General features: G+C 45.6%; 1 protein-coding gene across 1 annotated transcript in view; it reads right to left on the bottom strand.

The window, feature by feature from the left end:
* The window catches only part of ENOX1 (ecto-NOX disulfide-thiol exchanger 1), a 2,419,302-nt gene that overhangs the window by 1,584,101 nt on the left and 809,912 nt on the right, over window positions 1-25,289 (bottom strand). Inside the window, exon 4 of the mRNA XM_086935020.1 lies at window positions 11,646-11,746. The gene's annotated coding sequence lies outside the window, so the exon portion shown is untranslated. The remainder of the gene's footprint in view (window positions 1-11,645; window positions 11,747-25,289) is intronic.

The following is a 25,289-nucleotide window of genomic DNA, read 5'->3' as shown; positions in this document are numbered from 1 at the left end:
ACTAGACCAAGCAAGAAATCGTCCCAAAAAACGTTTTTAATTAATCAATTCCCAATCTAAGGATGAACCTCAACGACTACAAGACATCGCTCGTACTCAGCTCACGTGTGATGAATTCTCTACCTTCTTTCATCTAAAGACTGAAAGTTTTAAGAAAGATCTCCTCAATGACCTCACAGTCTTACAGTCAATTGCTCATACCAAAACACCTCCCATTCTTCCAACGTCGCCACAACAAGCCACCCCAGAATTCGAACTAAAAAACAACACAGTCTGGTCTTTTTATAGCTACACTGAAGAAGCAATAGGTGAGATTCTTAGCACCCTCAAGCCGGCCAATCACACCACCGACCCTCTCCCCGCTAACGCAGTTAAAGATCTAACCCCTTTGATTGTGCCGCTCTGGACCAAGATCATCAATAGCTCACTTCATCAAGGCTGCATCCCAAAAATCCTCAAAGTAGGACAAGTTTCACCCATCCTCAAAAAACCCACAGCTGCCCCATGGACCTTAACAACTATCGCCCTATTTCCAATAGCCCTACCCCAGCCAAACTCTTCAAAAAATGTGTACTCCACCAACTGACAAAACACATTGAGCATTTTGCTCTTCTTGACAATCACCAATCTGGCTTCAGAGCAGGGCACAGCACCGAATCAGCTATGACACACATTATTGAGGACGCTTTACAAATACTTGATCAGAATGGATCATGCCTACTCAACCTATTAGAGCTCTCCTCAGCCTTTGATATAGTCAAACACGAGAACCTGATAGAGCTGCTGAATCTAAGAATGGGCCTATCAGGGTCAGTGCTTAAGTGGTTTACCTCCTTTCTTCAAAACCGGACTAAAAAATTCAAGGTCAACAACTCTCTGTCCAAATCTGTGCCAGTAACTTTGGGAGTCCCACAAGGGTCTGCATTATCCCTGACACTGTTTAATTTATTTATGGAACCACTTACTCTCCTGTTGCAAGCATCCAACGTCCAATTTCACATGTACGCAGACGATACACAACTTTACCTTAAGATACACAGTCCAGAACACATCAAATTGCTCAACAAAACGATTTTGAAGACCCAGTCAAGGTTAGTTGAGAACCATCTCGAACTAAACTCACTAAAAACTGAATTCCTCCTAATAGCTCCACCCGCCAAAATAGCCCCTCTTGCATGATTGGTTCAAACACCTTACAGCATTCAACGGTCAACCAACCATCATTGGCTCAGCAAAATCATTGGGTATAACCCTTGACTGCAACCTCAACATGCATAAACATATTAGCAACGCAACAAAGGGAGCACATTTCCAGATTAATATACTAAGGAAGCTTCTTACCAATCAATGATTTCAAGACAGCAGTTCAAGATCTAGTTATTCCCAGGGTGGACTATGGAAGTGTCTCTCTTTGTGGCCTCCCCAAAGCGACAACAGCACCACTAAGAGCCTCCATCAGTGCTGCAGCCAGACTCATAACGGGCTCGAAAAGAAGGTCCCACATCTCCCCTGACTTAAAAGCCTTGAACTGGCTACCATGGGAAGCCAGAATTCACCTAAAAATTGCCTGCATGACTCACAAAGCCATTCACCATAAGACACCCAGCTATCACACTCAGAAACTGACTATCTCTGGGGGTAATAGATCCACAAGAATTGCAGAAAACCTATTACTGGAGTCACACAGATTCAACAAGACGAAAACTTATAAACGTTCCTTCTCAGGGATGGCTCCTAGGATCTGGAACGCACTACCCCCAGAAACCAGGCTTATCACATCTACTGCATTTTTCGAAAAGGGAGTAGAGGCGATTCTCATGAAAAAAATTCACATGATCATTACCTAAGGAAATCATGACCTCACTAGTACCTCTACTGGTAGTTCTTTTATCACACGGGCACAAACAGACAATCTAGGCTCAACAGTTGCTTTCTCGTTCTGCCCCCTTTTGTTCGATTTACTTTGCAAAACATGTTACTTATATTTGATCTACCTCTTTTGTTTCGATTTACTTTTCACATTATGTCTTGTATACTTGGCAGACTTGTTTCTATTTTGTTGTATAATTTTTCATCACTGATTGTAAAGCGCTCTGATATCCGCAAGGGTCCGGTACGCGCTCTATAAAACTTTCAAAATAAATAAAAATGAAATAAATAAACCCGAGTCCAGTGCGATCAGATACTCTTGGTTGGTGCTTTTTGCTTTTAGGGCCCATTTTACACTTTATTCTTTAAAAATTCAAAACTCCGGTTTGACTGATTGGATTGTTGTCATTTTGGTCTTGTTTTATTTATTAACTGTTACTCTATTTTTTCTAACTAGGTGTGAGATATTTTTTTGTGTTGTTTTCACTGTTTTACTGTTTGAAGTGTTGCACAAATATTTTATATATTGCCTATAAGTTAAGCCTTACTGGTCCCTGCCAGCTACCAGGGGGTTGAGCACAGATTAATTTGGTGTTTACTTGTGCCTTACGCTGACAAGGATAGTAGCTGGTGCTCCACTGGGGCTCACACACCAGTCAACCAATAACCCAAGTTATCACACCTTTTCAACATGACTTTTGTGTTATTATTTACTTTCATTTAATTGTTCAGTATGGCACTCAGACTTGTGCCTGATTCATTAATGCCTGACATATTGAGTACTGTAAGTTTAGGGTTTGTATGGCCTGACTCTATGATAGCCATCCTTTCATCTTGCAAGATCTCAGACCCTGCCAGATCTTGCGATCCAATTGTCAAGCCTCATAATGAAAAAGCCAGTAGAGTACATTTAAGAGACACTTCAATGTTGAATTTCAAGTCTGTGGCTGTTTCTCTGCTAGAGAGGACAGAGATGCTGCTGTGTGTGAGTGTACGGTAAGACTTGGGGTTTATACACTCTTCCACCAGTGGAGTAGTGCTCAGCAATGAGTGATGTCCTAGACTTCACTAAAGTTTGGGTCTAGCTTTGAATTGATTCCCGTACTAAATAGTCGGTGGGCCATGTGTAGCTTTCTTTCTGTTTATAACATTCTTCAGGTCACTCTGGCGACCAGCCAGGATAAGGTGTAGCAGAAATGTATCAATTTCTGCTGAATGTGGTGCATGTCACCAACTGGAAGCATGACCTGTTATCACACATCAACCACTGCAGTGATAATGCTCTAGTGAATTGCATCAAATTTACTTAGTGATGGGGTAGACTAAATGGAATGGAAGGGGAGGATGAATTCCATTTGAAAAATGATGTTCGGTTGAGGAGGATTATAAGATCCTGATTTATATCCATACATCCCTTCTCTTACACACAGCATCACACATACCCCAACAAAACCCCGTAGCACCGACACCACCAGAACAAATAACAAATAAATTACAGCTTCACTCATTCACTACTATATTAACACTTGATCACTCAGACACCTACCATCACTCTTCTGCACATCACCAAACACTCACATCACTCACCATCACATCCCACTTCCAAACTCATGCACTATCACACACACACAAACATATATACAAACACACTATGCACACTGTGGAACCCACGTCTGGTTTACAAATACAGCTGGGCTGTTTGCGCATTCACTCTACACAGTCACACAAAGGGAGCTGAAATGTGCCCTTCATATCCTGATGGCCCATCACCAGGCTGATGGGTCTTCTTGTGCTAGAGTGGTGGGAGAAGCTGTCACTGACACCTGAACAGGGCTGTGCCAGTCCTCACACAAAGCTGCCTCCACCACCTGTAGTGTGTCTGGGGCCAGGTCAGGGCAAGTCAGGGCCTTGTGTACTACAAAGACTATCCTTTGAAGTTTGCCTTCTTCAAAGGCAGAAACTGGTAGAAGTACTGGAGCTGTGACCCCGCATTTTAGAACACTTTGGGCCTTAAAGGAGATTCTGCCAAGAGGATGAACTGGAGAAGCTGAGGTGGAGAACTGTCAAATTGCTTGTTGCTGGGTTGGGCTGGCCTGCTGCTTGCTGCTTGCTGCTTGCTGCTTGCTGCTTGCTGCTTTTGTCTTGGAGAGGAAAGGACTGGACTTTGTTTTACTTGTGTCCTGTATGCCGAGATTCTCCAAGGGCTTGTGTGCGCTTGCCTCCTGTTAAGAAGTCTCAGGGCCATCAAAGTTTTCACCTTCACCCCTGAACTCCTCTGCTGGGAATTCTAACCTGCAAATTGATGCCAATTCCAGTTCTGAGCCCTTGAAGGTGGTTATGCTGCAACGAGAGAATAAAATCCACGCATCGACTCTCAGTGCCCATTTTTCCAACGCAACCCCTCCATGTGGTTGAAGAATCAATGCAGCTCTGCCGTGCAGCCAAAGAATCGATGCAACACCTGAAGTGCGCCTGGAAGATTGCTGCAACCAGAGTCCTGAGCACTGTGTCTCCGAGCACCCGCACTGACTCGGATGCCGGTCCAGCTGTGCAGTCAAACGAATTAGCGCATCACCGGCTTCGTGGCTGGAAAATTGAGTTGTGACTCCCCTGCCACCTCTGCATCTAATCAGGGCCTCTGGATTGTCCACACATCATACCCCGACACCCTCTCTTCATCGATGCTGCACTGCAGTAAGGAATCGACGCAACACTTCTGCCATGCAACCCCCTTTTCTCTGGGACTATGGACCGGACACCTCGCTTTTTGGTTTGTGGAGCCTCACCAGCTGTGTTTGTTCCCTGGTTTTGACGCATCAAAGGTACTTTGCGCTAAAATCAATGCATCCATTGTTTCCGATACACTAAATTTGCTAAACTTTTTTAAAGTGATATCTTTGCTTATGTATGTTGGATTATTGTTGTTTTGGTCTTCTTTTACTTAGATAAAGATTGGTTATTTTTCTTAAACTGGTGTGGTGTTCATTTATAGTGTTTTCACCTTGTTACAATGTGTGTTTGTACAAATACTTTGCACATTGTCTCTGATATAAGCCTGACTGCTCGTGCCGGGCTACCAAGGTGGTGAACACGTGTTGTCTTTGGTGTGTAATCCCCTGACTCTGACTAGAAGGAAGGGTCCATACTTGAAGAGGGTGAAAGCCACTCCCGACTAGAGGCCCCATGTCTAAAAGGTATCTAATACAATGTAGCACAAAGTCACACTTTACCCCATATCTCACCAGACTGACTCTCTCTTGTATTGTCAGATCAGCCTCTGTCCTTTCTCTGAAAGGAGATATAAGCTAGCTTGGACGATGGGGGCATGCAGCCAAGCTTCAGTGTAACCTTTTTGAGCTGGGCAAAAAATTATCAGAACAGTTTAGAGCAAGGATAGCTACAGTTAGGATGGGTTCCCTTTTTAGGTCTCGGCTACGCAGCGCGCATGCGCTGATTAGGAAAAATACCTTTAGTAATCGATTTACTTTTGCAGGCAAAAACGTGCACGCGTTGCATTGCTTTCAATAGCAACGCGTGCACGTTAGCAATTCCCTTGCGGAAGCGAGCTTTAAAACCATCTGTTTCTAATCAACAGATGGTTCCTGCTTGCTCCTGCAAGGGAAACAGGCACAGGCCTCCTCCTCTCTCCCCTCCCCCTGCTGCTTTTTACTTTGAGCACGAGGAGGACACTGATAGTTTAAATGCATTTGTGTGATCTGAGGCAGTAGAGAATGGTTTTCCTGCAGGGCAAGGAAAGGGATGCAGTCATTTTCGGCTGCAGACAATACCAGTGGCGCAGAAATCCCAGCAAAGGAGGGCACACAGGCAACTCAACGTGCATCTATCCACACGCATGTCTCCCGCGACTCACGAAGGGCGGCCTAAAGCAGGCACATGTTGGCAGAGGGGCGTGTAATAAACACACTGTGCAACGTGGACAGGTGACAGCAACATTTCAGAGCAGATCTGCCGAGATTATTATCATCAACTGAGGCTGAATGACTGACAGCCGTGTAACAGGAGCCATCTGCTCAGTAGTGGTGAAGAAGAGGGGTGGGCAGCGGAGGGATACCGGTAAAAAGACTACCTTCTTTTAAAGAATTCCCACCCTTTTCCTGCTACCGGAGCCCCAAAATCAGTATTCGGGCACCAGGATGGTACCAGCATACAACATCCCTCCCTCACTTTAACATTTTCAAAGGCGATAAAACTGGCCTGACAAAGGCAGATAGGAAGCTGGCCTAGTCACACTGGTGAGAGGTAGTGCAAGGAGTCACATGTGCATTATTCAGTAACATGCCGTAATGAGTGACATTCAATTCTCTCCCTCGCAAGAGGCCATTGTGGTACGTCGGTGCTGGGCATAATGCATGGAGTAATGACGTGCACAGAACACACCGTGCTCATTGGTCAGGGTCACAACTCTCTGTCCGCGCGCGGAGCAGGCATGGCTCCAGGATTCGGGAGGGTCATGAAGAAGCATGGGAGCGCCAAGAAAATGAACGGGGTTGTCCAGCATCTCCCAGGTGTCTGAGAGGAACCTCTGGACATGCAGGATAGCCTAGTAGTGGCAGGCCCAGCTTTAGTGCTGGTGGCACCATGAGACAGTCTTTGTATTTTTTGGCCGCCCCTCATGACTTCTTTCTCCGTGGATTACCCCACTAGTCCACCCTTCAACAGTGCCCCTCATCTCTCCATAGCCCCTCTTTGAAATGCATTTAATTTTTTTAATAGCGCTACTCATAGTTCACTAACACTTAGTCCTGTGATCTGCATGGTACACATTCTTTGCAGCAGGCACATCAACTCTCTGTGCTACTTTAGGAGTCAAACTGCCATTAGACAAAACTCCAATCTATCCCCAACATAAACAATCACCAGAGTCATCTTGACATTTTTATAGTTGCCTGAAAACTGCCGAACACACAATGAACTCTGCTGTTTGTGCTTTTAACTCATAAGCTATTTTTAAACACAGTGCCTCTCCACTGCACAAGGTGAGCACCAGGTGCAGCTGCACCGGTTACACCGGCCTAAAGTCTCTACTGTCCGGGTTTGTGCCTACTAGTTTTTCTCTGTATTTCTGGTGTTTTGTTCTCATATAGTTCATCTCATCTGCTCTCTCTGCCTCACTGTCCTTTGACTCTGCTTCACACTCCTCGCTCACCACTTAATCCTAATCTCCTCACCCTCTGTTTCCTCTCATCTCAGTCCCTTCTGTCTCCACCTCACCTTCTTTTTCGCTACCTTGCACACTTTCTATCCACCTCATGCTCCATTCTGCTAGCAATGGCCTCCTCTCTCCCTCTACCACAACCACTTTCTCGCCCTCTTTATACCTCACCTTTCTCTTTCCACATCACCTGTCTCTCACTCCACTGGCCATACTCTCACTGCATCAACTTCCTATTCCTCCACTCACCCGTCTATCCCCTCCTACCCCTTCTCTCTCACTCTCACCATTGTTGCTGCCCCCCCAACTCACTCTCTGCCCCATCCTCCTTTGTCTTTCTGACCCACCCTTCTTGTTCTCTTCCCTTTCTTTCTCGCTATCTTCCACCTCTCTACCTCACCCTCCACCCGCTCCCCTCTCATGTTCCTGCTGACCTTCTCCTCTCTCCACCTCATTCTCCTCGCTCCACCTCATCCTCCTCTCTCTTCACCTCACTGTCAGCATCACCTTCACTGCTGCTTCATATTGAATAATGATTTTGTGTATGTGACGGAAGCTTGAACTGCTACAGTACAAGCATTTGTGAGTGTACCTGTGAGGGTGCGCATGTGTGCATAATCGGATCTTACACTCCTACTGTCCTGCACATGTTCTTCACTGAACAGTGGCAGCACAAAGGCCTGAATTACATACAGCATGCTCATGAGCAGGCGCAAGATCTACAAAGTGTATTTTACAGACATATTTAAAGAGATAGTATGGAGCTACACAGCGTTTTAAAGTTGTGGATGATGCCTATTGCTGTTCATTTGCTCCAAAGTGATAACGTTTGGAGGAGCAAACAAAGTTGGCAACTTCAGAAGAACCAACCAAACAGCAAATTTGGGCCTGTTTCATCCCGTAGCTGCCCACTGTGTCAAGTGTACAGCCACTGAGGTTGACAAATGGACTTCTCATTCGGTGGCTATTTTCTCAACAAATATGTGGTTGTCAGTTTCTTGAGCAGAATGTATTTTAAGGGGGGGGGGGGGAAGAAATGTACAGCTAATGCGAGTGACTCAAATTTGAACTGTTGTTCCAAACTTATGACTGGCATGGTGCTGCCTCTTTCACGTTCTCTTTCCCACTAGTCTCTCCCAGTCCTGCCACCCTCTGTTTCACATTCACTCTGCCCACTTGTCCCTTTTGTTCTACCAATCTTCTCCAGTCTCTTCACCTTCCTTCTCTGGTCCTTCACCCACCACTGATCATTGATCATCCCCCTTCTTCCTGATCGCCCTCCATTCTCATCATACTCGTCCTTCCGCATGCTCAGCCTTTGCCTTTACCCTTTCTCTACTCATCTATGTAATATTTCACTAAGAATGTAATTCTTAGAAATAAACGATTTTGACTTGACTAGATTGTTTCTGCGATATGGCTTTTAGGAAGAACTATGTGATGAGAGCTTGGGTGGGTCTCTTGATGTAATGGCAGTGTCACAGGTACCCTGCTATTCACACATGCATGATAGACGCCACCATCCTGACTAGCATCACACCTGTCCCAGGCCCTTGAAGTAGCCTAAGAGCATTGAGGTTATTCATTAAAGCTAAACAATTACGTGGGGAAAGGGAGGCTGCAGATCCAGGTGAATCAATAAGACAAGCACTGGTACTGAGCTTTGGCAAAGCGCCCAGCGCCTCCTAGAAGTGAAACAAGCATTGGCATAGCCAATAGGTCTCGCCTTAGGGATCTTATAAGTGTTTAGCCATGCAACAGTTGATGTTGTTGCACCAAGGATCTTGTGCTGCATAAGTACATACTTATAACGTCCCAAAAGCGAGACCTATTGGCTATGCCAATGCTTGTTCTGTTTTGTCATCTGTTTTTGCGTCCCCATCCCAGCTTCAGATTGAGTCAGAGTGCAGATAATTGGTACAGTGTGGTGTGCTTCACTTGCAAATGTGTGATATGTATGGCTGCAGCACGGGATGAATCATTCTGTAAACCGTTTGTTAAACTGCATCAATAATGATTAAGGAGCATTAGAAGCTTCACTGAATTCACAAGTACAGTGTGCATCAGCCATGACACTTGCAGGATATGGGGCACACAAAAACCTTCCACGTCATCGCTATAGCTGCAAATTCAAACAGGCATCCGTTCTGAAGTATTATAAAGCAGTCAAAATTGGTTCACTTTAATGGATCCACACAGGCTCTAATGCTATCTGATGGATCATTTGAAAACAAAGAACCAATAAAATCAGGCGAACAAAACACTGGCTCCGTTTTAGGTTTGGCCTGGCTGTGCAGCAGTCTACAAAATGTAATGTTATGAAGTTTATGAAAGTATACGTAGAGTTGGCTTTGGATCTGCCCAGTGAAGAATTCTCAGTCACCGCATGCTATTGGAGGTTTGGTGTATCATTGCTCTCCTGTGGAGTGCATCGTTTGCAATGCATGAGGGACTATGGAACGTCTCAAAAGTGCACTCATTCATCACACATTCCTTCCTTAGCTCACTCATGCACTGTATACAGAAATAATCAGTTTGTTTTGCTTTTTTCACTGCAGCAGACTTTTTAAAATAATGTTTATCAAGACTCAAAATGCAAACCAGACACAATGACTTTGACAATACTGACTGGTGGTTTGAGGCACGTATAAAGCTTCAGTGCAACTCCTGAGGTAGTAGGCTGTAGAGGTCTTAAGTAAGAATGCAAAAAGTAGGTGTTAAAATCATGGCCACATTTATTTAGAAGAGCAAATTCCGAGAATCATTCTCACCACACAAGCTGCTAATATATGTAGTGATTCTCTTGGGCCATTAAATTGCCTGATATGAAAAAAGATGTCCGATTTGGACACATCATATCTTCCCATTAAATTGAACAAACTATTAATAAACAATACATTAAAAAGACAAATCTACACTGACCAAACACAATAAAACCACATAACCATGACGAGGTTCAGTGAGATCTCTGATCCTTACACATACAGCACCAACACCCTGCAAGCGCTACGATGCTACAGAAATTAGTAGAAATGTGGTAAGCACATCTTAATCACATATACTAGGGTGAAATAAGCTAGTATTACATAACATTGCATAAATTGCCATAAAATACAAGAGTAAATAACTTAAACATGCATAGACGAGGCACCTGCGACCAACCCACTCCAATGCTACGCTTCCAAGAAGAACGCACTCAGCAACCAACTACGGGACAGAAGTAGAACAAGAATTGGTGATGCATCAGTTTCACCTATGTAATGAATAAAGAGCTGTTTTCATCAATCATTGTCCGGGAGCAGGTTAAAGCTCCCTGACAGATAACAATTGAGTGGAGTGGATGTGGCGCAGAGGCCAGAGCTGCTGACTCGAGAGCTGCGAATCCCGGGTTGAGTCTCCGCAGAGCCTTGCAGGGCCTATGCAATTCACTTAATCTCTTCGGGTGATAATTACTTTTCTCTATTGGGGGGGGGAGTTTTATATAGCGCAAACTCGACCTGAAAATATCAGGTATCAGAGCGCTTTACATGAGCACCAGTTTCGTTACAAACGGACAGTTTTATTTTTATTAGGCACAGGGGGCCCGATTCACAGAACTAATCTGAGACAAAATCCTAAACTTACTACTTTTGGTATTGACAGAAGGCACTTACTACTCCTAACTTTACTACTACTAAATGACTTCTGTGAATACCAAAAGTAGTAAGTTTAACCAAAAATAGTAAGTTTAACCAAAAGTAGTAAGTGTATTCTGTGAATACCAGAATTAGTAAGTTTAGGATATTGTCTCAGACTAGTTCTGTGAATCGGGCCCGGGGAGACTAAGTGATTTGCCCAGAATCACAGGATGCTGAGCGTCGTTTCCAAGACTCAAACCCGGTTCTCCAGCTTTGAGGGTGACTACTCTAGCTGTTAGGCCACAACCTCTCCCTGAATAAATTGTTATATAAATATGCTGCAATAGAAAAAGGCAAAACTGTATGAAAATATAGTTCCACCAAAGTGGCTGATAACAGCTTTTAGGCAGCAGGAAACTGATAGGAGAAGCAGACTAGGAACAAGCATTGGTAAATGGAGGAAAATATGCTGCAGCCAATAGAAATTGAGGAAATGTAAGTGGCACACACAGGAACCAATGAGAAGCCAGGAAAGAGAGGAGGCAAGATGTAAGTCCCTTTTAAGATTATATTAAAACAATAGATTTCTCAGGCACAGCTCAAGTGCTGTGTAGGCAAAACCTAACAAATCCATGGCTTCTTTCGGGTGACGACTGGGCACAATGCATGGCTGATGAAAGGCACTGAGATGGAACAAACCTGTGCTAGATGGATTTCTAGGCCATCGAAACATTTGAGAAGCCAGAATTCCAACTGTATGATTGGTTGCAAATATTAATATGCTGCTCTTCAGGTTTATGTTGGAGTGAACACATTCTTGAAAATAGGAATAAATGATGGGGGTACCGTGAAAACAATAATACATTCCTGGAATCCAGCCCTCAATTTCACTCGCTCAAATCCTCCAGCAGCTTCTGGTCAGTACTTGGTTAGTCTTTCTAAAGAAGCTAGCCCCTTCCTCTACACATTTCTATGAACTTACCCACCGTAGACTTGAAAGGCCTTCGAGGTGGTCACATTGAATTTTGCCTCCAGACCCTGCTGCTGATTGATGTGGTCCCCTTTGGTCGCCTCTGGTCAGACTGATCTGAAAGGAAAAATAAAATATGTTTCGATTTCGAATTCGTGTACGAATTGTATTTTGCGGTGCTATTGTTCAGCCTTTGAACAGGTCGTGAAGGATGTAATATGCATCTACAAATTCTCCTCTGCATGCACTTAATGAGGGAAATTATTGAAGAAGCACAATCAAAGTGACCAAGACAATTAATTCATTTATACAAGGATGCTTGTCCTCTGCATAGTTCGTATATACGCCAGAATACGCACAGAAAAGGATGGGATATTACACTGTTAAGACATTTACTAGGCAAATAATTCCCATTGCAACAGCACAACATCTGTGTGCATTTATTTACGACTGACATGTTTACACAAGCATGGTTGACGCCAGCTTGCACTTTTAACAGCAAGGGGTCATATTTCAAATCAAGAGCATTGTTCATAGAATATTATCATCTGTAAAATTATTTGTCAGCTGGGTTTGTTGAAAAAAAAAACAAGATTACAACTTGCACAATGCATTTTGCAAGTGAATGTCCAGGATTGGAAACTTGGAGCCATAGTATAGAACATTTGCAGCTGAGGAAGAAAAATCAGAACAAATCCATTTGAACCACTGGATTTGCCTTTGTATTACTGAATGGATGAGACAGGTAGAAAACCCATATGCAGCACGCGTGTTTCTCGAATATAATTTTAAGTGTGTCATAAAGATTTTTTGAAATACATTTAATCTATTTATCCAATTTTAAATATTTACATGGAGTTTGAGGGAGCTTGGAGTTCCAATTTTAAATGTTTATATGGAGTTTGAGGGAGCTTGGAGTTCCAATTATGGATATTTACATGAAGTGTGAGGGAGCTTGGAGTTCCACTTCTGGATGTCTACACTTTTACGTGGAATATGTGGGAGCTTGGAATTCCATTTTTGGTTGCTTACCAGACTTTATATTTGTCATAAGTGATGTGAAGGATGTCTCTTATCTAAGTGTTGTATTGTTATGCTGTGAGTTGGGACCTTTTGCTTCTTACTGACCTGGCCAGTCGGGTTGTTTGGTTTCTGGGTTGAGTATGTGGTGCGTGGGCGTGATAGAGTCGTTGTGTGAGTTATGTTTGTTTAAGGAAGAGAGAAGGTGGTGTGAATGTTATTTATTAGTTTGTGTGATTGGTTTGAGAAGATGTTAACCTGCTAATCTTATCTGATCTTACATTTATTTTGAAATTGCATGCTGTGACTTGTTATCTCACTTACTCTCCGCAATTTCTATTCATATCTCTCGTTCGTCAAATTAAAGAAGGGAGATGTGTTGTACTTGTCCCTGCTGCCCAGCATAGAATGTGTGATGCAAGAGTCTGTTAGAATGTTCTGTGTGGATGTCTGGAGTTGAATGTGGGCTGAGTGGCAGGAGGCCACTCCTGGTGGGGTTCCTCCTTTATATACTTGACTTACCAACTAACATGAGTAAAGGAGCATCAAGAAACTACATGGACTACGTGGCTTTTATTTACAACAATAACACATTAAGGAAAGAAACCGATTTGCCTTATACATAGTGTAATTAGACAAGGAATACAGTCTTCAACCCAGGCCCGTCTAAACAGCAAAAGTAGTGTGAAATCAGTTTACTTTGTGCTCGGTCCTGCTTCAAAAACCGTTTCCTCAATTATATTTTACACAAGCAGAAGAAAATGGATTTGCACAGATTTTTTTCTCTAGTAAAAACATTCTGCGCTGCAGTATGGCCCATGGTGTCCTGCTGACATAGAATGACGTGGCAACCATTTTCACAGTCTGGGGTCACTAACAGACGGACGAGACTGTCAACCATTGTTGTTTTGCTCGAAAGAAGAGAAGGCGCCTTAAAGAAACACACACGAAACCTAATGCAACTTACATTTAAATATCCAGCAGGACATAAGCCATGCTTTCAGAATGGACTATTTTTCAATCAGGAGCAAGGTGAGTAATGATTTCCATCAAGAAGGCCTCTGTCAAGAGTGGCACAGTGGGTGAAAAATAAGGAGTTGGCAAGCTACTCAGAGTGATTGCCAGTGCTTTAAACCATTTGCAAGAATTCCTCCGATAACCCTTTGCGTGTTTGAAGTAATGACCTAACTGGGCAAGGATATGCTCGGGAATAGGTACTTTGCTTGCTGTGCCATGTGATCCAAGTTAAACCTCAGTGACTAGGCCAAACAAGGCTGAATCTGGTCTGTGGTTGCTTGTATTACTTTCTGGAGGAACATACTGATCTGCAAAACTATCAACTCCACAATATCAACTAGCAATATATAAGCAAAGTGAGAAGATATGGAGTTAGAACACTTAGGGCCTCATTACGATGTCAGTTGGAAAGGCTCCGAACGGTTTTCCTATCCTGTGTCGGAACCCATGTTTCCTACCGACTCTGAAACATTTCCCACGCACCGATTATGATAGAAGATAACCATTCAGCCTTTCCGACTCGGTTCCTACCGGAATTCGGAGACTCTGAGTCAGTCGGAGCTGAATAGTAAAGCTCTACGCACCGCGTTTCAGACCGACGTATTATGATGTCGGATTCGAACAGCCTTTTCCAATCAGTCTGTCCGACACAGAACAGCTGTCGGAAACTGACTTTGAGAGACTCATAGCAGATCCCCCTTCACCCGGAGGCATCCGGTTGGGGCCTGTGGGGTACCAATGGGACCCCTCTTCACAAACATGCACAGTGTGACAGACACCATGACGTGCCCGCCGCAGGGTGCAAGGTTTTCCGCAGCTCCCCCCCTTTTTAAATGGGAGCCTGTGTTGTCGGTCAGAACACAGGCTCCCATTGAAGTCAATGGGAGTCCGACCGAATGGTGTTTGGAAACATCGTAATCGGTCGGTCGGACTCGTCGAACCGGAGTCGGTTGAAAATGATTCCGATAAGGAGTCAGTCGGATTGCTTTCCGACAGACAACGTAATGAGGCCCTAAAAATACACTTTCCCTTGGTAATATGTTGGTAGCCAAGCAGGTTGTAGTTCTTGTAGTCAATATTGAGCTATGCAACTGCCAAACATGGGGCATAAAGGGCTGGGTATCTACTAAATTATCAGGAGGTTCAATGCAAGCACAATGAATCTAAATGGAATTCATTCATAAATTCACAGGTTTTTCTGGAAATCTTGCATAGATACATCCTGTACACTACTAATGTAACACACATTTTGGCCTTATTTTGAATGCTTGTAACATGACAAAATAATACATTTAAATTCCAGTTACAAATGATGAACATGCAGTTCCCCTAAATGTTTTAGAGTTGGTGGAAACTCCACATGTCACATGGCTAAGCCTCAGCTAGGTCCACATTGGAAACAGCCAACTGGCCACAGGTCTGCTACCGGGGTCAAAGCTACTAAGGCCCTAATTAGGAGTTTGGCGGACAGGTTACTCATCACAAACGTGACGGATATCCCATCCACCATATTACGTGTTCCATCATATTCCATTGGATATAATGGAATTTGTAATATGGTGGACGGGATATCTGTCATGTTTGTGATGGAGTTACCCGTCAGCCAAACTTGCAATCAAGCCCTTAGTGTGTGAAAGCCATCCTGATGAAGGGTGCGGCTTCCAGCGCTCTCTTTTTCCCTGTCTGCGACCACCATCACATACATCAGTGTTTATGCACAAAGATTTCATGCTGTGCAAGAAAACCTCCACATCAGGGCCAATTAAAGTTGATTTATATTAAATTAATCCAGGATTTTTGGAGTTTATGTTTCCGAAAAACTAAAGAAAATTAGAAAGCAAATAAAAAAATATATAAAGAAAGAAAGATAATTTAATATCGAACAGCAATAAATGGACGCTACCCGGTATGCTGTGGAAAAGCAGCAATCAGAAAAGCAAAATACTCCAAAAGGAATTACAACAGTATTGGAAGGAGATGGGATCTGATCAAGAAAAGCAAAATACTCCAAAAGGAATTACAACAGTATTGGAAGGAGATGGGATCTGATCAAGATGGAATGTGCTTCAGACACCTCCTGCCATCACATCAAGCTCTAAACACAAAGGCAACACTAAAGTAATTATAAAGTAAAAAGATAAACACTGGCACTGAAGGGAACGAACTTGCATGCGGATGTACTCCTTGTGAGAGAGCAAAATGCAGTCACTAAAAGTGAAGTAAACCAGTAGCTTAAGTAGGCTGATACACTGCTCCATGCTATATACTGTAGTGGGTGGAAGAAAAATGTGAGTGACACAACAACATACTAGTGCAGGAAGAGGGTAAACAACACTTACAACGCAACTTTTACAACGCACTACCTTTACAACAAAACTTTTACAATGCAACATCCATTACAATGCATGCCATTACAACGCAACCATTACAACGCATGTCACTACAACGCATACCACTACAACGCATGTCATTACAATGGAGTCATTACAACGCATACCATTCAACGCATACCTACACTATCCAACACTTACCCTACTGTTGCTCCCCCTGGAGTTAGAATAGTAATTTTTACCCCTACACTATCCAATACTTACCCTACTGTTGCACCCCCTGGAGTTAGAATAGTAATTTTTACCCCTACACTATCCAACACTTACCCTACTGTTGCACCCCCTGGAGTTAGAATACTAATTTTTACCCCTACACTATCCAACACTTACCCTACTGTTGCACCCCCTGGAGTTAGAATAGTAATTTGTACCCCTACACTATCCAATACTTACCATACATGCAAGGTAATGGTATGCGTTGTAATGGTATGCGTTGTAAATGTAGTATGCATTGTAGTGGAATGCGTTGTAAAGGTAGTTTCAAAGAATTCGTTGTAATGGCATGCGTTGTAATGGAATGCGTTGTAATGAATGTTGCGGTGTAAAAAATGCGTTGTAAAGGCATGCGTTGTAAAAGTATGCGTTGTAACGACATACATCCCATGAAGAGAGGTGGCTGAAAGCCCTATTTGCAAGTATAGTATGCCTATTTTAGTAAAATCAAAATGTATGGGTTAATGCCAGACATAAAAGTAGAGAAAATTGCAATAAGCAAAATGACACCAAAACAACAGAAATCCAATAAGGAAACCAGAGTAATGAATGTTCATAGATTTAAGTCAAAATCACCAAAGCGTGCAAAGGTAATGGTAGTCAATGGTCACAGTAGGCTAGAACCTAGATGCAATTTGTGACCCACCACATTGGCACATGGATAGATATACCAATTAGATTGGTCACACTAAGGTCTTGAAGTAGGGAACTTTGAAAACATTTTTATGTCCCAATCTTAAAAGGGGTGTAGTCAGTTTCCTGAGGAAAAACTCTTCTCTACGCAGGATAACCCTGTCACTCAATCAGACATGTGGATCACTGACTCAATACTTTTTGCGTTTGGTGCCCTTAAATTTCTGGAGCAAACATTTTGTGAAAGGTCCCAAACAATCACAGGAGTACACTTCGAAGGCCCCCAGGACCACAGGGGGTGCACTCAGAGATTCTCAAAGTGACAGGCAGAGGCCAATGCCAAAGTCCAGTCCGTGTCCAATTGCCAGTGGTCAGCCGAGATTATTTATTGGACTGTCCTCTTTAGCTTTTTTATGTTTTTTGTGTTACCAAGGGTATAAGCCTTATGATTGGAGAAGTTTTGCTCCTTGGATTTTGTTAGATCAGTCATCTTTGGCGTGGTTTCCCCTAACCATTTGCCTTCAGACTTTGTTTTGCTGGCCTTAGGATTCTGTGTACTTTACCACTGCTAACCAGTGCTAAAGGTGCTTGTGCCCTTTCTCTAAAACATGGTAACATTAGCTTATCCACAATTGGCTTATTTCATTTACTTATTAATCTCTAGTAATGTGTGTTACCTGTGGCCAGGGTCTGTAAATTAAAAGCTAGATAGTGGTTAAGATAGGACTTGTACCTACGCAGTGCTATAAAGTAACTTGGGGGCGTATCAGCAAGGCGGCGCCTAATAAATTTATCGCCGCTTTTGCGTCCGTTTTCGTCCGAAAAGTGGCGATAATGTAATCGCCTTATCAGCAAGGTCACACTATTGCGTAAATCCTTGCCTTAGCGCTCTTACTCATAACGCCCAGCTTTGCATCACTAATGAGATGCAAAGTGAGCGTACCTTTCCAAACGTACATGGAGAATGTCGCAAAACGACATTATTCCAATTAACAAGGAAATCGCTAAGCTGCTTAGCGATAATAAAAGAAGCGTTAACTGCGCTTAACGCAGGTTTCTGTACACCTGCTTTTAATCTGATTTAGCCATGTAATCCAATGGAAGGTGGATTACATGGCTAAATCCACCCTGCCCTATCAGCAAGGTATCGCCTGTCGCAGTGCGAATATCACCGCTTTCCCAGCGATAATCGTAATGTTTTGTAGCTAACGCTTGGATTTCTATCGCTTTGGAGATATGCGTTGCTGATAGCACACTATCTCCACAATAGAATTCAGCAATAGCCGGCGATAATTATCCTACCGCTAAATGCGCTTAGCGCAATCGCCGGTTGTTGCTGATATGCCCCTTGGTGTATGCTACCATTCCATAACCAAGACAAATTCGAGTAAATTCTCCCTGATTGGCCGTTTTGCTTTTTCCAAATATATCCTCTCTCTACTTGGCTGTTGTGTCTGTGACCTCACCTGCACAGATAGAGATTGAGCTGGTGAACCTGGAGAGCTACACAATGGCCCGACTCAAGGGGTTTTGTCAGGAGACAGGGGGTTACCTGTTAAGAGGAGCACTAAGAATGTAGATCTCTGGAAAGCTTTAAGGATATGGGCAAAGGCCCATCAATTCCTAACTACAGTATATGACAAGAGGGATGAGGAGGGGTCAGAACAGGGTTCACGGGGTCTTGACTGTGACCATGCAGGGAGCAGTGTATTCTCTCGCAACCTATCCACAGAAAAGCTGACAAAGAGGAAGGCAGAGAGGGAGTACTAGATAGAAATCGCTTAGCTCAAAATGGAAAACAGAAGCTGGCTGTGGAGGCACAGCAAAAAGAAACTGGCTCAGGAAACAGAGCAAAAGAAACTGTCTATTGAGGAGAGGATTGCCTTGGAGCACTTGGCTCATGAGAGGAGCCTTAATGAGCTGGTCATAATGCCCAGCAGTGATGGGGCAGCATTTCTTCAGTGCCCTTTGGAGACTAGAAAGTCCATATCCCAAAGGGCTGGTGCCTGACCTTGTTGTGGGAGACACCATTGATAAGTAGTTTGAAGCATGAGATTTCCCTGCAAATGCACAAGATCCCAGAGGAGTATTGGGGGGCTAGTCTGTGGAGGCACATCCCTAGCAAAGGGAAGGACACCCCTACTGGCACTAGAGAAGAAGGAAAGAATGAGGTATCCCCCATGAAGGAAGCCTTGTCAGAAAGTATGGTCTGACTCCAGAAAACTATAGCGTCAAGTTCAGGGACAGCCAGATCAGTCACAAACAGTCCTGAGTGGATTTCTTGGGATTACTTTTGCAAGGTACTGGATGGTTGGGTGAAGGGCGGTGAGGTGAATGATTAAAAAGGGCTGTATGATTTGTTTGCAAGAGAGCAAATGTTCAGTAATTGTTTTCCAGTTCTGCACCAGCACTTGATTGATAGTAAGCTCACTGACCCCAAGGAGCAGGGTCGCGATCAGCATGAGGGGGTTAAACATAAAAGCAAACTAGTTATTTGAGTCAGGACTCCCATACCCCAACTGAAAAGAAGATGAGAGGGTTCCCTGATAGTATGTCTTCAAGAAAGGCACCCCCAATGTTAAGAGTGCCAACGGGAATGGCACTTCCAGGGGGAAGCCAAGTGTCCCAAGCGGGAATAGCCCCCCACCTGTGGGCAGTAAATAGGGTTGGCTAGTGTAGGGCTTGGGGAGGAGATTGTCCCTGACAGTGTAGAGGACAAATTACAGGTTACCTTAGTATCCTAGATGATGGAGGGATGGTGTCTAGAACTCACATGGCTAGTAAGACTAGATAAAAAACGTAGTGGATCACCATCAATGGGCAAAGGGTGGAGGCTTTGAGAGACACTTAAGCCAGTATGACAACTGCCAGATGTTAACTGGTGACCTCAGAGCAGGTAGTCCCTTATGTTTTCCACTAAGTTGTTGCAGCAATTTTAAGAGTCACTATCTAGTCACTCTGGTTCCGTTTAAATGGGGGGTCTCAGGTTCCTTGAGGGTAGTTGTTGCGTTCACCCATGCCTGTGGATTGCCTGCTTGACAATACGACCTGGAGCATACTACCTGGAATGAAGTGGAGCTCAGGTACCACTTGGAGATGGTAGGGTTGCCTAAGTGGGTGTGCCTGATCACATGGTCCATGGCAGCCTGAGAGGATAGTCAGAAGGACCTAGAGCCTGGAAGATTGGCTCAGGTACCTGCCACGAAGAGAAAGGGCAAGAGGAGTGGGAAACCTACTCCTGAAACTCCCATGGTCTGGGAAGAGGCTGATCCTGAAGGGGACGCCCCTGAACTTACAGGGGAAGATGTGGCCAAACTGGAAAACTTGCATGAGCTGGGCAATTAGCAGCAGGAAGGAAGTCCCGCCAGGGAGGAGTTCTGCAAAGTGTAGAGGGAATGTCCTACTCTTGTGGGTTTAGGGCAGCAGGCCAAGACCCAGGCAGCTGGTGACACCTCTGGTAAACACCTGATTTACTGGGAGAATGGTCTCCGGTATAGTGAGCCTAAGCCTCCTGAGTCTGGTGCAACCCGTGTGTTGGTGATTCCCCAGTGCTACAGGGCCTTCCTACTGGAGCAGGCTCCTAATGTACTCCTGGCAGGTCATTTAGGGCAGGACAAGACCGTTGACAGGCTTGTTTCCTACTTCTGCTTGCCTCAAATGAGGAAGACATCAAATGCGTTCTGCAGGCCCTGTACTACCTGTCAGGTCAGTGGCAAGTCATGGGGAAGTGCAACGCCCCATGCAATCTTTCCCTGTCATTGGCACACCCCTTAAAAAGGGTGGGCACCGACATCATTAGTACCCTGGTCCCCAAGACAGCCATGGGAAACAGGTTAGTCCTGGTTTTGGTAAAACTATGCCACCGGGACCTGAAGACTATCCCTCAAAGGACTGTGAATGCACCCATAGTGGCAAGAGCACTCATGGGGATCTTTACCCGAGTGGACCTTCCCCAAGGAGGTGGTATCCAACCCTGTTACCAACTTCATGTCAGGGTACATGGAGGCCATTTAGAAGGAGTGTGGTGTAAGTTTCAAGTTCTCCATTCTTTACCATCCGCAAACCAATAAGCTTGTTGAAAGGAGCAAGGAGGCCCTAAAGGGCATGATAATAGACCTGTCAGTTTTCATGAGGCTGAAGTGGGGCGTCCTTGTGCCACGTCTTTTGTTTGCCTACAGGGAGGTACCATAGGGGGTTGGCTTTAGCTCCTTTGAACCTATGTATGGGCACCCTGTGTGAAGACCATTCAGTCTGGTGAAAGAGGGCTGGGAGCAAGGTCCAAGGAAGGCCTACAGGATGTAGTCAGCTACATTCTGGCACTTCGCAACCAGACAGTACACTTCCGTAAATTCATGCAGAAGAATCTAGAAGACAGCCAGGAGGACATAAATGGTGTTATGACCAGAATACCACTCTGGTCAAGTTTCAGCCTGGTCTAAAAGAGTGAGTGATTGAGCCTGTGGAGCTCAGGGCTTTGCAAGACTGCTGGTGTGGGTCATTTGAGGTGAGGGAGCGCAAGAGTGATGTCACCCACTTGGTGGACCTTAAGACTCCCAAAAATCTTTTTAACAGTCCTTAATGTCAATTTCCTCAAGCCCTACTTCGAGAGATCTGTTAACCATGCTCCTATTCACTGATGATGCGGTGGAGGAGGAGAGTGAACCACTGCTCAGCCTCCTTTCTTCTAAGAAGCAGGATGGGTCAGAGGAGGGTGTCAGCTTTTCCCCTACACTGACCATAGACCAACAGAAAGACTGCATGGTTGTGATGAACAAAATTTACAGGTTGTCTAACAAGGTGAGAGCCAGCATTAAGGAGGAGGTCTCCAAGATGCTGCTGTTACGGGTTATGGAGCCCTCAAATAACCCATGGTACAACCGAGTGGTGCTGGTTCCCAAGGCTGCCCCTCCAGGTATCACACCCAAACTTAGGTTCTGTGTGGACTACTGTGGGCTCCATGCATTCACCAAGATTGATGCACATCCCATTCCTCGAGTAGATGAGCTCATAGATCGACTAGGAGCTGCCTAGTTTCTCAGCACTTTTCACTTAGCGTCTGGTATTGGCAGATTTGCTTGAATAAGGGGGCAAAAGAGAGGTCTGCATCCTCTACCCTAGAAGGGCACTTCCATTTCCAGGTAATGCCTTTTGGGCTGAAGTATATCCCTGCCACTATCCAGAGGTTGCTCCTGGCTGGCTTGGAGAACTTCAGTGCTGCCTACCTAGATGACATTGCGGTCTTCAGTTCTAGCTGGAGGACCTCCTGTGAAACCTCCAGGAAGTGCCTCAGGCTCTGCAGAGGGCAGGACTAACCATCAAGTCCAGTCAGTGCCAGATAGGACAGGGTTCAGTGGTCTACTTGGGTCATCAAGTGGGAGGAGGCAGGGGGCGTGGCTTAGCAAGCCACGATGGCGGCTGCAGACTGCTGAGGCTCAGCAGTCGGGCTGCCTAATAGCCCACTAATTCTCGTTTTCCCGGGGAAAAACCACCCTCCCAGACGGCGGACCACCGGCGGCACCGGGAGCAATCAAGAAACCTGGGTGCCCCACGCTGTAAGAGCAAATAACGATTCAGAAAAGGGGGTGGTGATGGACAGAGTATCTGAATTAAACAGAACACTCATACCCAGTCAACAGATCAGGGCTTGATCCATCACCGTTTTTTAGCTCACTGCACCATCCCAGTTCAGAACCTGGCTACATGCAAATTAGTCTGTCCCTGGCCCAGTGCATCATGGGAACAGGGCAGACCAAACTACCAAGCCAATTCTTATACTGGGAAGGATACAAGCTTCCGGGGACCGGTTTCTGGCATTACAGCCGTCTTCGGCCCGGCTTGCTTGAATCCTGAGCGCCTCCCGATAGACTGCCTCACAGACCAGGTATTTAGACATGATCACACGCAGACGGTCCAAGAATACTTCACTCACAACACTGGGACCGCCACCTCCATGCTTGTAGAATGGGACGCATTCAAATTAGTTGCACGGGGCGCTTGTATCAAACAGATAGTGGGGGCACTCGAACACACACTCGCCAACTCGGAACGCACGCTAGCGACACTCACCAAAAAGGAAGACGCCTGGTCGGCTACGATGGCTCAGGTAGCCGAGGCAAAAATGAAATACGCTACCGCCCTAGCGGACTTGCGGAAATTCGATTTCCGAGCTTATGCTGCTCGCGTACACAGAGAACGTGACAAACGGGTATACTACTGGCGTGGTTGGGGTGTCAAGACACAGACACAGCACCCATTACCGAGCTACGGATATCCGCGCAGGCACTCTGGTGCGCTCTCAACAGGACATACTTGATGCGTTCCGGCACTATTATGCCGCCATGTACAGTACCCAGACACACTATCGGCAGGAAGCGGTATCCCAGTTCCTGGACCCGCTGCCACTCCCCCATATCACGGAGGCGACCAGGGATGCCCTGGATACGAAAATAACAGCGGCCGACGTCTCCTGTGCGATACGCTCCCTGGCTCGGAACAAGGCTCCGGGCCTAGACGGCCTACCTCTTGAGTACTATAGTACCTTCACCGCACTGTTGACCCCCCGGTTGACCGCCATGTTCGCGGACGCCCTCGATCGGAGGGAACTTCCGGAATTGCTCCGGGAATCGGTCATCGTGTCCTTTCTCAAACCGCACAGAGACCCGCAACAACTGTCCTCCCACCGCCCTATCACGCTTCTCTCGGCAAACTCCTGGGGAAAAGTCTGGCCACCCGATACGAACAGATAATACACCCCCTAGTTCACCCAGATCAAAATGGCAGAAACACGTCCCAGAATATCAGACGGGTCTTCCATGTTCAAGATCAGGTGGGAGACGCCTTCCAACGCGTGGCCTGCATTATCCTAGATCTCGAAAAAGCTTTCGATACAGTGACCTGGCCATACCTCTTTGCAGTTCTTCACCGGACGGGAATAGGCCCAACCCTTTTACAATATACCCAGCTTCTCTACACTAACCTTACGTCTCGGGTCAGACTTGGCAGATACATCTCGGCCCCGTTGAGAGGGGTACCAGACAGGGCTGCCCCCTTTCGCCACTGATCTTTGCCTTGGCAGTAGAGCCATTGGCGATCCGCCTGCACCGAGAGGGCACAGCCTGGGGCATTCCCATAGCAGATACGATTCACTGCGTCTCCATGTACACGGACGATCTTCTACTGTATGTCCGAGACGTCACCACGGACCTAACCCCCATTTGGCCGATCCTGTCCGAGTTTGCGGAGGCATCTAGCCTCCGAGGGAACTGGGAGAAATCAGTGGTGTACCCCCTGCACCATTCCCTTGACCCTCAGGAGGTCCGAATCGGTACGCAGAGCCTCTCTTGGACCACGGGCGCCCCTCTTTATATGGGTGTCCGCCTTTATCAATCACCCGCCGACATCTACAAGGGCAATCATGGTACGGTTCTCGCCGGCATCCGCGCCTCGGTGGGCTTCTGGAAAAACATCCCACTAGCCCCTATCGGTCGAGTAGCCCTGGCAAAAATGATCATCATCCCCAAACTGTTGTATTACTTTACCAACCTTCCGGTCGTGCCACCCAAATGTTTCTTCAGCGAGTTGGACACGCTACTTCGGACACTCGTGTGGGGAAACAGTCAGCACAGAATAGCCCTCGCCAAACTCCAGCTACCCACCACAGAGGGGGGCCTGGGTTCCCCCGCCTTCGAGTCGTACTTCCTTGCAGCGCAACTCCAGTGGCTTTCATACTGGTAGGCACACCAGAGAGACCCATACAACGCATGGCTCTATCCCCATACCGGAGCTTTGTCGTTTGTTGTTCCCTGGCACCAAACCCCGCTGAACCTATCTCCTGCAGGTGTCCGTGGCCCGCCAATGTATGCTACAAATTCAACGTATGGTGGCGAGGACCCCTTGTTATTCCCCACGGCTGCCACTAGCGGGGTGGCCACGAGGGGACTCATACTTCACAAGCGCCATGTTACGCGTGTGGATGGAATCTGAGGTCACGGAGGCGGAGGTACTGTTCGCAGAGTTCAAGTTCAAGTTCAAGTTCAGGAATATGTATAGCGCACTACTCACCCAGAGGGTCTCAAGGCGCTTGGGGGAGGGGGTTTCTTATTTATCGAATAGCCAGCTTTCAAGTTGCTTTCTGAAGGAAATGTGGTTCTGTGTAAGGCGGAGGTGAGTGGGGAGAGAATTCCAGGTTTTGGCCGCTAAGTAGGAGAAGGATCTTCCTCCCATGGTGGATCTGTGGATGCACGGAATTGCGGCGAGGGCTTGATTGGAGGATCGTAGTTGGCGGGTGGGTGTGTAGAAGGACAGTCGTGTGTTGAGGCATTCGGGTCCTAGTTTGTAGAGGGCCTTGTGAGCGTGGGTGAGGAGACGGAACGTTATTCTCTTGTTGA

Source organism: Lissotriton vulgaris, chromosome 8, assembly GCF_964263255.1.
Source record: "Lissotriton vulgaris chromosome 8, aLisVul1.2, whole genome shotgun sequence".
In the NCBI taxonomy this organism is placed as follows: domain Eukaryota; kingdom Metazoa; phylum Chordata; class Amphibia; order Caudata; family Salamandridae; genus Lissotriton; species Lissotriton vulgaris.
This window is presented reverse-complemented; position numbering and strand designations above follow the sequence as displayed.